Source organism: Onthophagus taurus, chromosome 10, assembly GCF_036711975.1.
Source record: "Onthophagus taurus isolate NC chromosome 10, IU_Otau_3.0, whole genome shotgun sequence".
Classification (NCBI taxonomy): Eukaryota; Metazoa; Arthropoda; class Insecta; order Coleoptera; family Scarabaeidae; genus Onthophagus; species Onthophagus taurus.
Genome location: NC_091975.1, coordinates 4,151,031 through 4,172,350, shown reverse-complemented (window position 1 = coordinate 4,172,350; position 21,320 = coordinate 4,151,031). Strand labels below are relative to the sequence as shown.

At 36.8% G+C, this 21,320-nt stretch overlaps 1 protein-coding gene across 2 annotated transcripts in view; it reads right to left on the bottom strand.

Annotated features, from left to right (window-relative positions):
- LOC111428467 (protein O-mannosyl-transferase TMTC1-like) overlaps window positions 1-20,228 on the bottom strand; it is a 97,469-nt gene extending 77,241 nt beyond the window's left edge. The window contains exons 1-2 of one of the 2 annotated variants that reach the window (XM_023063992.2): window positions 20,033-20,228; window positions 4,352-4,381 (exon numbers count right to left, since the gene is read on the bottom strand). The gene's annotated coding sequence lies outside the window, so the exon portion shown is untranslated. The remainder of the gene's footprint in view (window positions 1-4,351; window positions 4,382-20,032) is intronic. The other variant, XM_023063994.2, reaches the window with a different exon arrangement.
- Between the last annotated feature and the right edge of the window lie 1,092 nt (window positions 20,229-21,320).

The window sequence follows — 21,320 nt, the reverse complement described above, 5'->3', positions numbered from 1 at the left end:
AAAATTGTAGCAGTTATTACCTATAGTGATGCCTAAAGCTTACATTAAGTGCATAGCAATGACCATAATCTGCAAATCTGAAAATGTTAATCTACAAGTCTAGGAAGGTAATTCGATTTCTTTTTTTAAAAAGTTTTTTAAGGTTAAAAATAAAAATGGTATCGATACGCGATAATAAACAGTTAAAATTGGTGCAGTGACCGATATTCCGGTTCAATAATCGCTCGTTTGCCGGCTAAATATTGAGCATTCAGCGCCGATACGGTTCTGGTTAACGATGGGCCGTAGTTGTCGCATTAACGGTAGCCAAAACACGACCCGACGCGATTGCGTCACAATGGCGCGGATCTGATGCCCACCGCCGCCACCCGCATAATTTATATTCGCCTATTGGATAAACCCGAAAAAAAGGCCGGACGCAAATATTTATCTTGATATATTGCCCCCGCCGGTCCGTTGAATTACGCTCGGTCGTAAATGGAAAATTGGAAAGCGCCTGGTGACGCTTCGAGGCAAATAACGGACGCGTTTCTGCGTTTCCACGTTTCCACTTCCAACGATCGACGTCCTTCACGTGTCGCCACACCCTAATCGGAAACAAACAAGAAGCGATAAATACCCAAGCTAATTAAAATTCGGCCCAGCGGCATGTTATCGACTGTCATTTGCTCGACGTTGAACAAACAGGATCCGGAACTGAGTAAACTAGAAGGTAGTACTGATCAAAAATTTTAATTTGGATCAATAATTGGAGCAGTTTGTTCGTGTAATTTAACAGTTTAAACAGTAATTTAAAAATTAAGGAAGTAAGATATCATTTTTTAAGATTTTTGAAAAACTGATAAAGATAATGTGTCTTCTTAGTCTTAGCAACTAATGTCATGGGGATAAAAACATGGAGTAGAACTTTCATAACGGCAAAATAAATGTAAAGCAATCTTTGCTCGCAGTCGACGAGGAGCAAACATTTTTCACGAAAATTCCGACCGCAAGAAATGGTACACTCTGACGGAGCGGAGCAAGAAAAATGGATTGTCTTTTTATCCCGTCTCTTCTTTCGTGACGTCTAAGTTTTGCCGTACGATTATTAATAGGAAGACTCGATTTTAAGGGCGCGTTTGCACCTGTACGTAGTAGCATACGTTTATTATCGACCCGGTTCATTGCGGTGTATACTACTGAAATATGGACGGCGCGTAGAGGTGCTGTGGAACTCAATTTCGGGTTTATGAGGCGTGGATAAAGATTAATAATGTCTGTCGTTTGTAACATCCTTGAGGCAGCTTGAACGAATATGTAAATTTAACGGTTGCAGATTCTATTTTTACCGAAAGATTCTCGTCTCATCTAATATCGCAGTTCATTTAATATCGTATAATCATCGATAAATAAGCCTCTTCGAATAATCCTATTCGAAAACCAATTCATCCATACAAAAGAAATTCCTAATCTGAATGGTTGCTTTTATTTGGAAATTAGCGGAATGTGTAACGGACATGAACGGAATTTAATTAGCCTCACAGTTTATCACGTTTAGAGAACATAATGTGTATGCATCCTTACAAAATCGGTTCACCCCCGAAATATTCTAGCGAGACAATAGACGATTTGCCCGCCGCTAAATGAGTGCAAACGGAATCGGAGAATTCTATTCACATTCGCAGTCAATGGGGCTGAAACCCTATCGTCAAATGAGGTGGCCGCATTATGCTTCACGTTTAAATCTTCATAATTAATTTCACTAAAACGATTTTCATTTCTAAATTTAAATTATATCACCATTTTAGAATTTAATTTTCAACCAATAGAAATTGATACATATGTACCTACTCTGCAACAATGCTGAAAGCTAGATGGACACTGTCGACTACACAATACTCGAATACTAATCAAAATAAATACCTGATAATGTGCTAATGCGACGCAAGCCGATTCGACGGGACGCTAATGACGTTTTAAATATTAACAAAATAATAAACAGTTGCGGCAGTCCGACTGTCAATTAACGCCACCCGCTTTACACAATACATATCCATTAATTATTATTATAAAACTGAATTATTCAGCGTATAATTTAATTCGGACCAGCATTAACAGATCGACGAGGCGCTGGGTATCCGGGATGCGAGGGTGCTGCGTTTACATTTCAATTCGTCCGATGAATAATACAGGACGAGTCCGTGTGTGAGTGCGAAAAGGAGACATGAACTTGGGGTGCGCTTTTGCTGGATACGAAAGGCGGGATTAACGGGGGATTTGGAAAAATGTACGAGATAGGGGATGTTACGGTTGAAATTATGTTGCACCGGTCGGTATTAATATCAGATTTATTCGTTTTGGGTCGTCTTGTTAATCCTCGATATATTACGGGAAGGGACAGAAAAACACCTGAAACCAATTCAAGTTAAATGAAAAAGAGAAAACGAATTAGAAAAAGATATCTAATATATTATGGTCGAAAACATTCAAGTTTTGCATCAGCAAGAGTTTTTTTAATAGCTTTAAAATTTAGGGGAAAAATTCTCAATCCTATCAAGTATTAAATAGGGATATACCGTAAAGTTAGAGGACCTTCTGCAATCAAAATCCGACCACCACTGGTAGTGCAGTAAAAGAATAACTGGGTTGACCGAACGACGGGTACGAGGAGGTTAATGTCGATTTTACGGCAGTACTAAAACAACTACAATCTAAGTATCGGAAATAAAGAGTTACGATCGAAAACAAAATATTTACGAGCGGTTCTTCTTCGCCGCGTGAAAAGGACCCCAAAGCCTGCAGGAGACGACATCCTGCCCGTTTTAATTCCGAACGTGACTCGACGACTCCGCCAATTTTGACTTATAACGCAGGTGTATTTCGCAACTACCTACGTTCGTGTATCACGCAGGCCCACTCAGCGTTTCCTATTGAATATCAATGAGGATACGAATGGAACGTGCCGGGAAAAGGGAATCGGAACGAAAATGTATCGTGGCCAAAAACTTTTCCTTTAACGTTTACATCTCCAAATTGCCAGTTCGGCAATATTTAAATGTACCAATAACCCCAAACTGCGTATGTACATTAGAACATAACGGTCAATATTACGTTGAATGCACAATGCAAATGTCAGCAAACCGAATTAATTGTTAATATCATCGCTTGATGGGGATAACGTATTGTATAGTTGACAATATCAATTAAACACCATTGTATTTACAACATTCCAATGCAGGAGGATATTAAATCATCTAATCCCTCATTGATTACTACTAGTATAGAAATCCAAGAAATAATCGATCAATATCAAAGAAGCGAGATAAAGATTTCTGCAATCTTTTTGAAATCTGTCTTAGAAAGGGAGAAAATGACGTCTTTCACTTGGTAAGAACAAAACCAGCACTTAGCACAGTAATCTTAATAGTGGTGATTATTTTATTGTTGGAAATGTCGAGGAAATGACCCTTCCTTCGATCCAGTTCCGTAATTATCTCAGAAAGTACCGCCAGACACGAAATCGCTAAGACGGAAAAGAAAAAAGATTATTCTGAGAATTTGGCACTTAACGATCCCGAAATGGACTGTAAAATTTATAAAAATAAAATTATCGTTTTATAGTCACGCACTTTCCTAAAGTAAAACATTCCTTAAAAAATTGATAACTTTTTCTCAAAGTTTTCCGTTGCACGAGTTTGGTCTAAAAATCAATATCAAATATAATACTTTACCCGAATAGTAGGGTAAATACTACTCGCGATATGTTTGCACGATCGGAATTCACGAGGGAATCGTTCCAAATTTCGATATTTACCTTCCGCGATATTAAAACGGTCTCAGTTTCGTATCGACTCTTTTACATTTTAAATTGCCCATCTTTCCCACAACCCGAAGACACCGGACTGTTTGTCTGAAGTATAAATATTCATTCGGCATGAATATTTAATCCCAAAAATGCATTTAGTGCTATCTCGGTACGCCAAACAAAACAAAACGAAAATACAAAAAACAAAAAAAAAACAAAAACACGGTCTCCCACACATTTCCGGCGGACCGCTCTCTGTGAAATTTAAATGCGACAGAGGCGGCGACGCTTTTTTCGCGTCTGTTGATGTAAATGCAGAGACTCCGTATTCAACTGGAACGGCTGAAATAATTCTTTTGGGCGAGTAATCACTGGGAATCGTTGCAAATAAACAAAAAATACAAACGTGTATACTGTATCTACGCTTCGTTGAATATAATACGGATAACATTCTTTCGAGAGACAACAAAAAATTGAAAAATTGACGTAAAACATTTATGTCTTTGTACAGAGATAAATCAATTTGTTACAAACAAAATCTAATATAGACTATTTAAATTAACTTACCATTGGTAACACGGCGAGTTTTATTTTAACCTGAAACAATAAAAATCAAATTAAAAGAATTTTTTGTTGTTGTTCAATCATTCAAAATTTAATTCAATCTTTTTTTATTCATCGTTATTGAGTTAAAATGTGCTGATGTAGGTGTACACAAATTTATTAACAATATGTTTCGGTTTCCTCTTCCCTGACCCAGAATGTCTTCGAATAACAGTGAAGGATTTTTGCCATCTTAACCCTAGAAAGATAACCATATTTTATAGTACGTTAAAAATAACCAGTCGAACACGTCGAATCGACGTAGGTTATCTTTCTAGGGTTAAAATTCACATTGGTGATATGCAGCTAAGTCATACTAACCTTTGCGAGAATCTTCCCATAGAAAACACATGGAATGCAACGTTCAACTCACATTGGAACGATGTTCAAAAACGAAGAGAATCTGTTAAGCTTGATTCTAGTCTGATAATTAAAAATCATTAGACCTCGTGTAGACCAAAAGGACGAAAGCTGGCTAGATCTCGATGTTGCAAAACTTTTTGAGACATCATAGCAATCAATAAAATTAAATTATAATATTGTTTTTAATAAATGTTCTTTATAAACCACGCATTATCATAAACTTTTACTCTTCACCAAGTTATAATAGGCCAAAAACCTAGATAGGGTAAGGATTAAGAGAGTTTGAAATAATTTTAGGCAATTTTGTTTGAGGTAACCCACCAACTGACCCTACACTGTTCGTTTCTATTGGCCAAAGGGAGCACTTATTCGTCCCTCAACAGCCCATTTTAGGTCAAATTCGACCCGCTCCACGCCCATTCCAACCGTACTCGTCGGTCCGCATCCTTTGCTACAAAGGCTTTTCATACAGCCCATTAACCGGGCGAGTATTTCTCCCGAAACGCGAACGCGCGTTCATCGCAAAGTTTTGATTGCATTAATTTAGCGTTGCGGGCTTCGTGTATTGATTGTAGTGGTGGAGAACAGCTCGAAACGATGTGCAATGTAGTTATTTTTGGGTATATGATTTTAAAATTAGATTGATAAAAAATTGGGCTGTTTAATTTGAGGAAGTAGATGGTTGATTATAGTGAAATCGACACGTAAAGGTTAGTTTGAGGGCGCTAAGGTAGTAGGTATAAGGGTCGTACATTCGCTAACTGTTACCCAGAACTCAATTAATTAATATCTGGTCGAGTAAGGCGAGGGCCATTCAACGATGATTACTGCCGACCAAGTTTCTAATCAACAGCTGCTCCGCCCACTTTACTCGCTCGGTGTACGATGGTTAGGCCTTATATTGAAACGTGACCGCCAGGTCCGGCCTCAGGGAATTCACTAATGAGCGCACTAATTAATGGCCGAGGTAATTAATGTAATGTGCATGCTTGTTTTTACCTTTCTGAACTGGAATTACCTTGCCCCTATGAAAAATATAAAGGGAGCGTAAATAGTATAATAAAAATGAAAAGGGTCAATCTAACCCCAATCAAAAACATTCAACCCAAGTCCTATCATATTGTATAAAACGAATATCGTTGCACAAAATGGAACTGAAAGCCGTTTTACTATTTCGAAGGTAAAACTGCGGCAATCTTCGCAAAGAATTTATGGCCATTCGATAGATCGAGCACGGTAATATATAATGCCGGATAGAGCGCAACATCAACTTCCACCGCAAGTTCCCGTTCCATATTTTACCGGTCCTTATCCACCAGGCTCTGAAGTAATTTCCATTAGTTCTGCAGAGGGAATTAAACTCGTGGCTCTCGACGCCCTCCGGAACTAGCAATAAAACATTTTTTAATTGTGGACCGCGTATAAGCCGCTTAACATGTTCACATATTACGATTTCGTGTCTTTGAAAATCGCTTATCGCACGAACAATTGTTGCGAGACTTGCTAGGAACGGCAAAATCGAGATGCAGAACGTTGCGCAATTTTCAATTTTCCATGGTTATCTATCGAACAAAACGTTCATGATCTTTCAAATCTTGATTTAAAATTGATTTAAATATTTGTGATCGAATCGTTAAAGTTTTATTGTTAGATATTGTTGAGAATCTATAAAGCACACGTTTAAATAATGACAGTAATGAAATTAAATTTTATGATTGTCGAACATCTCATACGCTTTGTATTTTCTTTCGGTGTCTTTTTATTAGTCTTCAAAATGAAAACAGTTTTCCAATTTTACTGAAAGACATTACATACAAACACATATAAATTGTAGACAACAAGGCAATAAACGCAGCCATATGGAAAAGAATCAAGAAGCGTGGGCTGCAATTATTGACGTATTCAACGCGATAACCTTTAAATAGAGAACGAAAATAACAAAAAAGATAAAAGCAATAAAGCTGAAATATGAGGGGCACAATTGTGCCTGTTCGTGCTCGTCGCATGAACAATATTAACTGCAAATTCCAAACTTAATAAAACACTACTACAAAAGAATGAAAAGAATTCAATCAGAAGTCATTTTTTTGTCCACCTTACGTTGCCGGGTAACATTTACTTGTTATATAATGAACCATTAATCAGCAATAATTGGTACTATAGATACATATAGTAAGAACCCCCCAAATTATTTGTGGTGGGTTAAAAGACTTATCAAAAAGACACCAGAATATGTAGTCTAAGAATAGATAAAGATTAACGTAATAAGAGAGAATAGAGGAGGAGAAATTAGTGGATAGAACTAATTTTCAAATCTTCCCATAATGGAGAACTGTGCTGAACAAAGTCGGACAGGAAGGAAATTGATGAGGTCAAGAAAACAAATGGGATAGAGTATTTAATTGTATTAGAGTAGTTAATTAATTTAATCCTTGAAGAATTACAATCAAATCTATCGATGATTTTTGATATAACACCAGAAGTTATTATCATTTTTTTATTAATCCTATAGCTTAAATAAAGAGTTTTAATACCCAAGCAACTATTTTTTGAAAAAAAAAAATAGCAAGATCAAAAAGTATGACTAAAATAGGAGCCTTTTAACACATATTTTTCCATATTAATATTTCATGGTAAAAGTCTTTATAAAAAATCCAGTATAATCCTATGAATTTCAACTGCGTATAACGCAGAAAGGAAAGAAATAAGCTGATAATAAGCTTAAAAATAATGTATTAGTCAATAGCACATATTTAGATTACACATTTTTCTCTTTATTTAGAGCTAACAAATCAAAACCAACAAGTAATTTGGTTGTAAACTTTGAGTAGTTATAGCTGAAAAACAAACAAAAATGCGACCCTATGTTCCTATAAAAAAATTGCATTATTTTGTGAAGTGCTACACAATATTTACAGTTTTCCAATTAAAATCTGTACTGTGTATATGCTAAACGAAATAAATAAATATACCTCAACAATCATCACTCAGAAGAACAAAGCACTTTTTATATAACTATACTTTCATTATGTAAAAAGATAGGTAAAGAATCATATAAAATAGATATGAGTCTTTAAAATTTGCGTTTGTTGCCAAAAATTCTTAATATCTCCTCTTATATTTCAATTCAATCATCATTCAAGTTCGAATTACTATAATTTCATGTATTTACCACCCTTAACGCATACCCACAATAATAAATCAAGTAAATTATGTTTATTTTGAATATAACACCATTGACATATATTTGTGATTATATTATAAATACAAACATTTGCAATTCTATTCGAAACAAAGATTTTAATTGTTTATAAAGATGATTTAATCCAAACCAAAACAGTGCTAGCCTCAATACAATGATAAATGATTGTCAATGCATACATAATTTTAATAAAGATGTTTTTCAACAAATTTTATTACATTTTTATTTTTAATTTGAGCTTTAATGAAAATTCTAAGAAATATTTTAATAACGCGATGACAATGTTGTTTAAGAGTTTATTACATAAATGGTTTTCAAGTAAATCTTTTGATGTGATTTAAAGTAGCTTTTAAATGGGAACAAAATTTCATTTCTAGATAGTAATATTTTACATTCCTCAGGTTCAAGTTAAACTGCGAGTGCTTGAGACTACAAAAGAGGTCGCCACAGTGAAATTTCCGGACTATCGCCGCCCATATCTGTAATAGCGGCCGATAAGCTGGGTCTCTGGTAATAGATTTTATCGAGCTCCGGAAAATTTATCCCGGGAGGATTCGCTCCGGGAAAAGCCCCATTTTTTTCACAACCAGAACTCCTTGTTCTACATTTCTACTACATCTACATTCCCACAGGGCGATTTCCGCGTTCTAAATGGAACCGTTTTGTGTATATGCACCGAGATAATAATTACAGGAGTTGTATATATATATATATATATATATATATATATATATATATATATATATATATATATATACATATATAGCTATTCAACGCGGTGTATTTGATAAGAGAGTAAAGAAAACCGCAATTATTGCGCGGCAATTTATAGAACATAAATCTTCCGCAAGGCAGAAAGGCTGCCGGCATCAAAACCATTAATCGGCGGCTCAACAATGACTTGATTGATTGCGTTTTTATACAGAGGTGAGCGCCATTCATGCGGGGTGCGCTTTGCTCCATTATGGCGAGTTATTTATATTTACCTGAAAAGCTTCGTTATAGTATTGAAGCCATAGCAAGATCCTTCCTGAAAGAATTCTTGAATTCAGTTCAATTTAGTTAAACTTATACAATTCTCGCCATCTCAGTTTTTGCTTAATTATATTAAAACAGGTGTTCCAGGGCCGGACAACGCCCGTTTTAAGTCTCATAGTGGTCCTTTTAGGCACTCTCTAGCTTCGCTACCCGGCGAGCGGAATAATTAGGATAAAGGGATGAATTCCTTTTAACGGTCAAGCACTCTAGCGGTTAAGTCTAGGTTTCAGCAGGACCGGCTTCGCGAGAGTGCATTTCGTTTGCAACGAATTTATTTACCATCCGGAAATGTTTAAATTACGTAATACGGGAAAGTCATCAGTGTAAGTTTTTTACTCCAAGATTAATTAGTGTCCAAGCACACGTGTGGTTCAGGATCGGGTTGGTCGGATTAATCCGTCGATTTTATCCCGTTTCACCCGGATAAATACGCTCGCAAGGTTCGTTTAATTAAGCAATCGATTCAACTTTGATGGGATCAATTCGCACCGTTGACAAATCGACAGCTGACACAACACGGTTCCGGGTAATATCGTAAATTACTTAGTACTCACATTATTTAATAATTATCCCTTTAAGTCTAATCAAGTAAAGTCATTAATAATTCTTGAATTTATTTTAAGAAGCACTATGGTCGTAACTATGCCGATAAAACGAGGGCATTGGGCAAGTCACCCTCCGAATATTTCCTGAGGGAGTGAAACTTTGCTCGTGCAAATGTATGTCGACGTTAAAGTCCGTATAGCATTAACATACATTAGGATGCGGTGTGAATTTCGGAATTATTTATGGGTGTTCTCTGATGTTAAAGCCATCTTCGAAGGCAGTTACTGACCCGAGCTGCAACTCCTTCATGTATATTGCGCATGAAATGTTGTTTAAAAAGTGCATATCTACTTTGCTTAAGAGCAAACATATTTTAATGTTTAAACCCTCATAAGAATTAATAAGTATTCATTAGAATACTTACATAATTAAAAGGGAAGGTTAGTTAAAAAGAAATGTGATAAAATTAAACTACCAAAGTCTTCTGTTGTTCATCATTATTAAATAAGACAAGCCTAGTTAAACATTAAAGCACTGATTTCGGTCGACATTACCTATTCCCTTGCTCGCGATGCCTCATGAATTTTAAATCAGGAGGCAGAACTTCAACGAGTCATCGTCGGCGGCCCTCGAGTAGTAAACATTGAAATTAACTTTTGTTTTAGCGCGGCGAACGTTAAACCCCTTAACTAACTTCCTGCCGCGAATTAAATATTAAACACCGGGCCAAAACGATGTAATCCTTATTTTAATGTAGTGGGTTTCGGAATAAAGATAGGTGCAAACTAAATATGTTAATTAAACAGAGATTGATATCCAAAATTAATAACCGAACCGATATTGAAGCTATTGATTATTTGAGTCGTTCGAAGTAATTTAGTTTGGAAACCCCAAACAACCTATCAGATACTAGCTACCACTAATTAAGTTCTAGGTGAAACTTTGACTCGCTGACAGTCAAGATACTGTTCGCTAATAGCATAAGTTAATAATATTTCCGATTAAAACTGAAATAACATTGCTTCTTGTATCTTTTCAAGGGTCGCCGAGCAACCAGGGTGGAAGAACAGTGCAGTAAATTCTAGAGTGATTTCGGGAGGCCAAAACCGACAATAAGACTTACACGTTCGTGCTAGCATGTTTCCTTTGCTACGTGATTTATAAATTTTTCAGCGCACTGCCTCGACACAGCTCCCATTTTTCTCAGAAAGCCGCAAGAGAGACGGAGACGGCAAATTGGCCGCGCGAATAAATTTCTTTTACATCGCACCGCACCGTGTTCAACGGGAATTGCGGTTGCTACTCCAAGAGGGAATTATACCAACCGTTTACATCGATGTCTTAGACAATTTAATTCAAAGTGTTCCTTCACGTCTCATTGCTTTGATTAAACTTTCACTTAAGATTTAACACATTTTTTTGGAGAAGTGACGAAAAGCTGGGAAGATACTCAACTTTTTGATCACATAGTTACCAAATAGGATCAAATAGGAAGCTGAGATATTAATTAGTAGTTCGATATGGAGCTGTGTTGCAGAAAGGAGCTATGCCAAGAATTGAAGAATTTTAGGTCTTCTTAGATCTTTTAAAACTTTCTTCATACAGAATAAAAAGAGATATAATAAGAAATCAGTTCCAATCTCACAATGTCCTTCAAATTAATTTATAAGTCATAAAATTTATGACAATTTTCGTCAAACCTGAATGTTTCTAGTTCTAGGTCTAATGTTAGTTCTAGTGACAGTGGTAGGTAGCGCTAGTTAACAGGAGACTTTCGATTATTAATTAAAGTATCCGCTTTTTAATGCAAAAAGCCGTTTTGAAAAATCACTATCAGTTCTTGAGAAATAAAATTTTTTTTGCTCCTCCAAAAGAAAATCAAGAAATCAAAACCACCCTGACTGAAACTATGGGATAAGTATTTTATTAAATACTTTCTTAAATGTTTTGTTAAATTCTATCAAATAATAGATATTTAGTAGCAAGAGTTTCTTGTTATCATGATTGAGTAAGTGCAGAATTCTATAAGCAATGTCTGTACGTCAAGTTTTCGTTGGGGTAATTCGATTTGGTCCGTGTCGAAGCGAACACCCACTCGTGTCGAACACGAAAACCGTTCCAGTTTCGAGTCGTAGTCCACCTCTCTACTCGACATCCGGGTTCTGTATCAATCGAACCGTTGCTAAGTTTGACACGCAAATGGTTCGAAAGCGGTATCGCGCATTGTTGCGCCGAACTTATAGGAACGTGTGCGCCCGTCGGACAATAAAACGTCACTTCTCGAGGGATCTCGAAGAGGTCACGTGACGAACACGGAGGTTTCGATAAATGTTTTACCGAGTTCTAGGCGCACGTGCCCCATCCGGAGTTATCTTACCCGGGAGGCAAGTTTCGTTCCACGGCGTACATCAAATTATTAACGAAAAGGGGCGCAGTCTTGCAGGTATTTTAATAAATAAGTCCGAGCACTCTATGTCCATTGTTTTCTAGTAGAAACGGGTCGCTTCACAAAAATACCGACCTCTTTTCCTCTCATCTTTGTCTCGTGTAGATGGAGAGAATAGGAAGTGGGTTGCCTGGAGGGTTGCTCTTAGCCGAATTGCTTTGGTCGCTACATCAAGCTAGGTATTTGCAATTAACTATGAGGTGTTTAGCTGATCTCTTAGCAGTCGCAACGCCCTCACATATTGCCGCCGACACTTCAATTAGCCCCCACTGCTGTTACAGTTAATTATTAGTCTCCTGGCGTTACGTTCACTGTTAATTTTGGTTTGGCAACACTTGAATTGAACAGATTACTTACTCTATTCTATTCGACACTGCTTTCATTTCAATACTCAAACTAATTTTCTTATAAAGTAACTTCCCTGATAGATTTTTTTGTCACGTCTCGTAACCATAATCCTAATTATCAAGAGAATCACTTTTAAAATACTCGGCGGTAACAATAGAACCGAAACGGTGGTTTAATTACGCTCAATCACGTAGATAGCGCACGTTTTCTGTTATTGCAGATCTCCCCGAGGAGATAAAAGCAAATATTTACACAGAGACCCTATTTATGTAAATGACCGGTTAGCTCCCGAAACTGTATTCTTTTATTGTTATTATGTCGGTTTCTGGTGATGTCATTTGGTAAAATGAGTCGGGGTTAATATAATATTTGACTTACATTTAGAAAAGTGAATGAAATGATGTTTGAGAGTTATTAGATTTATCAAATGATTCGAAATAATTGTAGTGTTGTAAATCGGGAATTTAATAACGTCACGTAATGCGATCAATATCGGGGTGTAATTTTCGTTTCACGTCGCAATTAGTTGGCCGATCACATACGATATAATAACTTCTGGCACAGCGATATATATCCTCGTTACGGAGTCGAACCGATAAGTCGACGGCATTTCGAGGAGTTGGCTAGAATTGCCGTTCATAACGAAGACAATGAAAAGAAAACGCGTGATCTGCGTCCAGAAGGGAGCCTTCGCCCCCCAACAACTTGTTCATTAAGCGCCCCGGTGCCTTTAGCGGCCGCGGCAAGAACTTTGCGCAATTCAGGTTACGCCTTGTTCGGCCCCAATTGTCTACGCGAGGCCGACAACCGCCGGGAATATTAAACGAAAGTCGTTAAGAGACGATTCGATTTTTCTCTTTTTCAATGTCGATTAGACGGTTCGCTCAAAAACGCTCGGGAGTTAATCCGGAGGTCTAATTTCCCGGCGCCAATTTCTCTTCGCCCATAACTAATTAAACTAAACATTTTTACGAGCTCCGTCTGCGCAGAATTCCACGCGATATCAGGCGCGCGATAAGGAGGAATAATTAATATCCATTTATTTTCACCCGTTTCTTGTGCCCGTTCTCGCCTCCGGCTGTTCCAGTTCTCCCCCTTTTCCTGTTTCTACTAGACGTGAAAAAGCGACTTGTTTCTCTTTTAACGGTCCACATTAATTAAGCATTTCATTACGAACTGTCTTCTTACAATGACCACCGGGTGTTAGGTGGTTCTTAATACTTAATTTAACAAAATACAATATTATAACTCAATCTACTTCTACAGTACTGTAAATATTTCTCTTTTTATTTTTAGGTCTGGTTCTGAATCGACCCGCAACTTCCAGCTACAGGTAAAACCCGGGATACGAGATCTCCATACTAGGAGAGCACAGTTTGCCCTGGTGCACATTCCAAAAAGCTTTTCGCTAGTGCTCACCCAGACGACTCACTGGAAGTTTAATTTGAGTCAATACCGCAAGGTGGTCGTCCAGGAATCCGGTACGCGCGCACCAGAGAGGATTACGCGGAAGATAGATGCTCAAATGGGAGGGTTAAAAAGCTTACCGGCACCTTTAATGTGCTTAAAGGACTAGCAGCGAAGGCTAAATTAAACTTGCACTGACCTTCCAGAGTGGTGCTATTAATTGTAGGTGAAACCTAAAAAATTGTACTCAAAATGTAAATAGAATTGTGGTTAATTTTGAAGTTAATTTAAAAAAAACTTATTTACGCCGAAAAATAGAAAATAATACCCCAGGAATACTGTTTCTTAGAAGTTGTCGGGTGGTGAGTTCAGCCCTAGGGTAGATCCTAGTTGTGGCGAGAAAATGTTTTTCCGGCATTAACTTAAATTAGCTTTTTACATCTTTATAGAGACTTACTTGCGGAAAAGCTCCCTCGGAGGGCTTAAAACTTTCATACCGCAGCCCCCCCAAGGCTCGGTGGGAAAATTAAGCCCCCTCGATTCTTAGATTAGGTTATAAGAATATTTTCCATCGGAGAGCACTTAGAGAATGAATTCCCCTTTATTCGGAACTCGATTTTTTTTCACCGCCAGGCTTTCTTTTATTGAAAGGGACGAATATGTACCTAATTTCACGGTTGGGCTATCAGGAAAAGGGATTTCATTTCACCCTCTTTTTCGTTTTCAAGCATTTAAATACCAACCGACGTTGCGTACGTAATTCTTCCTGATTTCTATTCGAAAAAAAAAAATGCGTGTAAGTCTCGTTTCTTAATTATCTTGTCATATAACTCCGGTTTTACGACGGTACCCTGAAGGAAAACCACCCCTCTTTTGGTGTCCTTGCAGCGCGTCAGCTGTCCCCTCAGTAAACAACGAAGGTGATTTTATCATACTAGGAGATCGTGAAAGCAAAGCACAACACCCGAAATTTCTCAATTACCGGACGAAACTCGTAAAGAATCCTTTATTTCACATCTGCGGTCGTAATCGTAAAACAGTTATATTTCAATTTCGACCCAGTTTCTTACACCCTTCGATACCCATCATCAAAAGGATCTCATCATTCTTGGAAATACTCAGATAAAACTTACTAGAAAATTTGATATTTACAGAGTTACGAAACTTTTCAGTCATCCTCTAAAATTGAATTAGTTCACCAAAAAATTGATCAAAGTTTTAATCAACAAAGTAACAGAAATATACGACTGTAGTTTTAAATCGTCAGAGTTTAAACCAGCGTTTGTTAAACAGAAATCATTTCATCAATCACTATGATATTCAAGTGGAAATCTCATTCAAATCGTATTGTTCAAATTGTACCAAATGAAAATATTTCAATGTATTTACCGAAGTACAACTCTCCACTAGCCTGACGTGACAAAAAGATTTATTTATTTTTTAAACCATAAACAACAATCACTGGGATTGGTATCATGTATTTATTTGAAACTATGCGGAGTGTGTAAAAACACACAAAAAACATTCGCTAAACCTAAACAATTCCCACTAGGTAATGAATATAAACGAAATTTTGATATTTACATCCATTATTTACTTTACCTTGTCACTATTGGAAATAGTTTTAGAAATTGCCCTCAAATGTTAAAAAATAATATATTAAGTGCTTGATACACTTAGTGGTAATGATCGTAAATTGTTTGTAAAATCTAGAATAGAAAATCTATAATAATAACCTATATAAACATTTGGCCTAAATTCAAGACTATTATTAGAAAACCACGTCATCCATAAAATGAATGTAATGTAAAATGCAGTGTGTATTCGTCAATTTCGTCGTTTTCATCATTTCGTGTATAGAAAAGTGCGAAACCATGTATGTATTTATATCTATACCTTTATTATCTAATAAACTTCACTTATGTGTGTTGTTTGTTTTACAAATCCAAAAAATAACCACCCCAACTTAAATCGTGCTATAAAAAAAAACTTGCACCTTTTATTTCAAATGCATTAGATAATATGCAGTGTTAGTAGTATCCAGAATGTTTATATCATGGTATTAAAGTCTGCCATTAGCACTGTTCAGTTTTCTGGACGCGGACTAACCCAACCCAACCTAACCTAACAATATTGAGTCCTTTACAAGTATTAAATTTTCCATTAATAGTATCTAATCTTCTGCTAGCAGTATTATATTTCCTATTCTCAATATTTAGTCGTCTGCTAGCAGCAATTAGTCTTCTATGAGCAATACGAAGTCTTCTAGTAGCAGCATCCAATTTTCTGAATGCTGTACCGAATTTTTGATAAGCAGTATCTAGTTTTCTGCCGGCAGTACAGTCTACAGAATTATTAAGTTCGCAGTATTTAGACTTCTGCCAGCTGTATCTACTCTTCTTCAAGCAAAACCTAGCCTTCTATTAATTATATGTAACACCGACAACTAAAATTGTACCACATGGAATTGTTTGGAGCTATACGACGTAATATTTATATCTTCGATACTTGTATTATAGCAGTGTTTCGAAATGAAGTTTCATTTACTCATATTATACATGACATTGCATGTTTTCGATGCTAATACTGTTTGTATAATTTTCTAATTTAAAAGCATTAGATGCGGCGAATCACTCGTTTCTGGATATCATATTGAATTATGCAGGTGTCTCTTTAATTAATGCTTAATTATATGTAAAATATTCTGCAGCAGGATTAAATGAATATAGTTTATAGCAAATCTCTCTTTACATACGTTGCAAATTTATTTAATATTCCATCTAAATGAAGAAGGTTTTATATCTACATAAAAAGAGGAGTTCCAATTCCCCCTTATCATTATCCCTAAAATTATCTCGGTTTAAAAGAAAAGGAGGTACCAGTTCCAAACGAAGTAATTATGTAACTCGACTTAACAGTGTGTTACAATCTAACACCACGTCGATAAAATCCGTCGCCTTCCTTTAATCACCGACGAGAGTTTTACTTTGATGTACGTTCAACATCCAAACAGATGGAAAAAGCAGCTTGAAATATGCAAACAAGATGCGTACGCGCCTCACAATTAACAATCTCATCTTTTGCGTCTGTTTGGTCTGTTACGGTAAAACAAACTTCGGCGGCACCAAGGGACGTCGTGTAGTTCCGGGTATGTGTTCGTTTCTTTTTGCGAGGGGTTGCAGCGCACTCCCGCATAAACATGCAACTTAAACACGGCGTCGCGACGCTCGAACGTGCGCTAGCCGGTCCGCAACGGTCGCGTATCTACCTCGTTTACGTGCGCCGCCGGATATACATGGTGTGTTTGTGTGTTCTTTCGACTCTGGCAAACAAGGAACCTCTCATGGGAATGGTTACGTTGCGTTGGTCGTTTCCAAACACTGATTTAATTTCAAGTCAATATTGCGGATGACAAAAAATAACCTTTTATTCAAAAATGTTTTGATGTTTTTATGGGCCAAAAAAAAACTTGAACGGTAATAATAAGCACTAATTACTTGTCGGATGTAATAAGTCCCGACCCTAGCGCGTTTAACCCGCGTTTTACGCTCGATTTTATTAAAAGACGTTGGATATTGCAGCGCTTGAGACCGGTTACCTTCTAATTAAAGCACCTTTGTGCTCGAGCCCTTTTCTCTGCGCTGCATATTTCGCGACCGTTACGCTCGTTAAGGTTGGATTGATTTAATAAGGACTCTGCAAGGATTCTTAATGAAACCCAGTAAAATTGGGTTGTAAAAAAGAAAAAAATTATAAAAATAACTTGGAAAAGAACGTTCAAATTAATAAATTATTAAATATTAAAACTATTTTAGTCGTCATTGTATTGATTAATGAAACATATTGACAAAGTATATTTAAGTAACTATTTAACATAAATATATTTTAACTCTCTATAAACATGTATGGTGCAATACTGTAAACACGGAATCACTGTTTGTGTAACCATTAAACTTGATTCGATGGCGATGTGGCGTCATGCTGTCTTCATGGTAAACGCGAAAGCTCATCGCGTGATTACTAGATGATATGTTGGGACTGACGTATTGATTGCCTTTACACGTTATGTGCATTCTTGTATTAAGGAGAACCAAATGAAATTATGTTATTGATGACAGTTATTGGTTTTAATTAAAAATACTTACTCAGATACCTAATATCAAATCATAAAATTGTGTTTTAAATCAAATAAATATTACAATAAACTCAATTTTATATATCAAGTACCAAGATAAGAGCAGTATACTGCCTCTCATATTCAATTCAAACTCATCTATTTAAATTACGCCTTTTTTATAGACGAGATTCTGGCGAACCGACCATTTTAGACAACATACTACTCACCCATACAACTAGACCATAGAGGTGTAGTTTGACAAAGTTGTTGAGTATCCATCCAATGACGTTCAACTTCGAGCTTTCGTCCATCTCTGTCTTTTGATGCTTTTTTCTAGTTTGCAGCTCCTAACATGTATCTAGCATCTTTCCACATTTCATTGTCCCATCGCATTCTGAGCTTCCCAATCAGTTGCCTGCCTCTAGACCGTCCTCTTCTGCCTCGTTTGAGCTTTATATGTTCTGAAACTCGAGGTTTCTCATATAGTTGGTCCAAGATTTTCCTCTCTAGTGTTCTAGTATTGTTGGAATCGCAGTAAAATTATAACAATTTTTTTTAAAGATAAGTTGACGTTTAAATAAATATCTTTTTAATACCCAAAGTTTACACCTAGTCCTAGATGCATATAGTTTTGGGTAATTAGCTAACGTAAATTACGCTTCTATAAACAGAGACGTGGATATAATAGACCTAAACGGTCCAAATGCAACAATCGGCATTGTTGCCGCTTCGAAAATGATGAATAATGCTAGACTACACAATGGTGTAGTGCGGGGACAGCATCTGAAAGCTGTCCTCGTCACTCGTTTACTTTACTGCTGAATGCGCATTGTATACAAATTGGAGTCGGGTTTTGGTAGGGATATGGTCTGTTTTACCAGTTTTACTTCTTACTGTGACAGTCGAAAAGTGTATTACTTTCATGTTTTAAACACAATAATCGAAAATTTTTTTTTTGTTTTTAAATGTTCTTGAAAAGTTCTTTTTCTCTTTTAAAGGGAGAGACTGGCAACAAGCTTCTTTGGCTTTTTACCTTTTGGGAGCTCGACTTCCGCCCTACCACCAACTGAAAAGGCTGCTCTGTCCCCGCGCGCCTTTTGAATATTAAGCGAGGGCTTAAGAGGACCTCTTCACCGACACGGCCATGCATCATCGCTTTATCACACCCTCTCCGCGATGTTTGCGATACTACTTATTCCCCCTGAAAAGCATATTTTCGCACATCACCTCCTCTTAATTCAATTCGAGAATCGCCCCATTAAAACCACACCATTTAAAACCATTCTTTTCATGTAACTATTTTTTCTTTTTTTTTATCTCGTTTCTTTCATTTCCCTTCTTTACTAACCCGATTTCGACCACCCTAATCTACTTATCACTCCGTATCATCCTGCAGCTAAACGATCTCGGTGCCATCCTTACGAATCCTCCCCTTCTACTACGGGGACATTAGTGGCATTTGTAGCGTTTTTATCTGTCCAACGACACTGACGTCTCGCTACACTAATGACAGTGGCATCCCATTTCGAGAATGCCATTGTGATCCAGTGGGATTATAGCGACGTCAGCACCCTCGGAGTCGGAAATTAGAAAATACGAAACTTCCACATTCAAACAATACAAGGAGATGATACGAAAAAATAATACGAATAAGATAAGAAAATTGCAAATAAAATGAAATAGATAGAGAAAAAACACAATAGAATTCGTTAGAAAAGAGAGGACAATGCAGGTTGAAATGAGCTGCACAAAGAAGAATTAAAGAACTAGCGTTAGAAACGCGGTGTAAAATTACAGAACAGCGTTTTTCTCGATTACGGTTTCGTGGTGGATTCTACTAGAAAGAAATAGTGTGCACTTAAATGGGTGGGGAAAAGGGAAGCACACGAGGTATGAGTATCTCTAGAGATTTGGCCTCCCTTCGCTCGGACCCCCGGTAGGGTTTTCACAAATAGAATTACGCTTCAAACTGCATCCGCGAGGATTCCATTCGATCCATCGTCCATAATTGATACGGAACGTCCGGGGAGTCAACGAGATTAGTCGAAGATCGATTGTCCGAGGCAATGTTTTACTGGGATAACAAGATTAAATTCTTCTAAGAAAAATGTAAACATTCTTCTCTTCAATCCAACATCTTTCAAATAAAAAGTTAAAAAAAGTTTTTTCAAAACTTACATTTTCGAAGAAACATCGTTGAAGTCACTTTTTAACTCGCAATAAGAACTTGTCAAAAACCGAGTATCCCTTTTAGATAAGGAATACTCATAAGAGTATTTGTCGCGTATCCGAACGTTTACAAGAACGGAAATGTATCACGAAGTACCTACGTCTGAACCCGACAACGAACGCGCGTTGACTGAAAGCTGTAAAGCTCTTCAGGTCACGCTATCGACTGCTGGTGAACGTTGTTGCGGCTGTGAGCGCGTCGGGCGCCTCCGAGCGGGTTGCTGCCAAACTACGCGCCCTTCTGGGTCATAAAGGATAACACCGAGGACCTACTTTTGGCGCCGTTTTGCTGCGAATCGCGATTCTGTAGCGTGTTGAATAAGAAAATTACACGGAAAAAAAGGTTAAGATAAAAAAAGTTGAATAAAAAGAAAAGAAATTGAAATAGATTTTACAAAAATATGATTATATTCAGTTCGTATGTAGTAATCACAGACTACTAGAGTGAATTAGCATAATTTTCGTTCGTATTTACATATTTTCGCGCTTAAAACGCTCGTAAATTTCCAAGCTTTCGACGGGTGGCGCTGGCAGACCTCCTAAAGTGCAACGATAGCTAACGCAAATGATTTATTATAAGTGGAAAATGTATATAATACCCATCCTTTTACTTATCAACAATAATATATTGAATCCAACGAAAAGAACCAAACATTTCAAGTAATTTGAAATTATATTTCACGAATAACTTCCAATTTCGATGAAATATTGCAAATCAAAATGAATCGCCAGAAAAAATCATGAAAACAGCGAAATGGTTCGTAAATTCAAGGATCCTAATTGCCAGATGTAAAAAATGAAAAACGACTCTTGAAATTGTGTCGGAAAGGGCATAATTACAAAAAATCACGTTCAAAAACTCGTTATCGTCAGTCGTGAAAGAACAATAACAATTTATAAAATTGGGGGAAATCAGGTTTAGAATTTTTGTAAATCGTAAAAACAATATGTGATGTTTCATTTTCATTGTATTATCAAATTATTAAATTATACAACGAAATTTTTTAATTATCATTGTATAAATAAAGAAAAATAATCCATGATCGTTACAAATTTCCAAATAATCCAAATTTGTTGAATAAACTAGCAAAATGTCAATAGTTTTCGACAATTGACCTGGTTTTTCAGTGGTTTTCAACAAATTGGGGTTGACCAGCACTGCACACAAAAACTCACCGAAAGCTGTTCGTCAGAACGCCTGCAACATTTCACCGAAACTCTATGGAATTTAAAATGG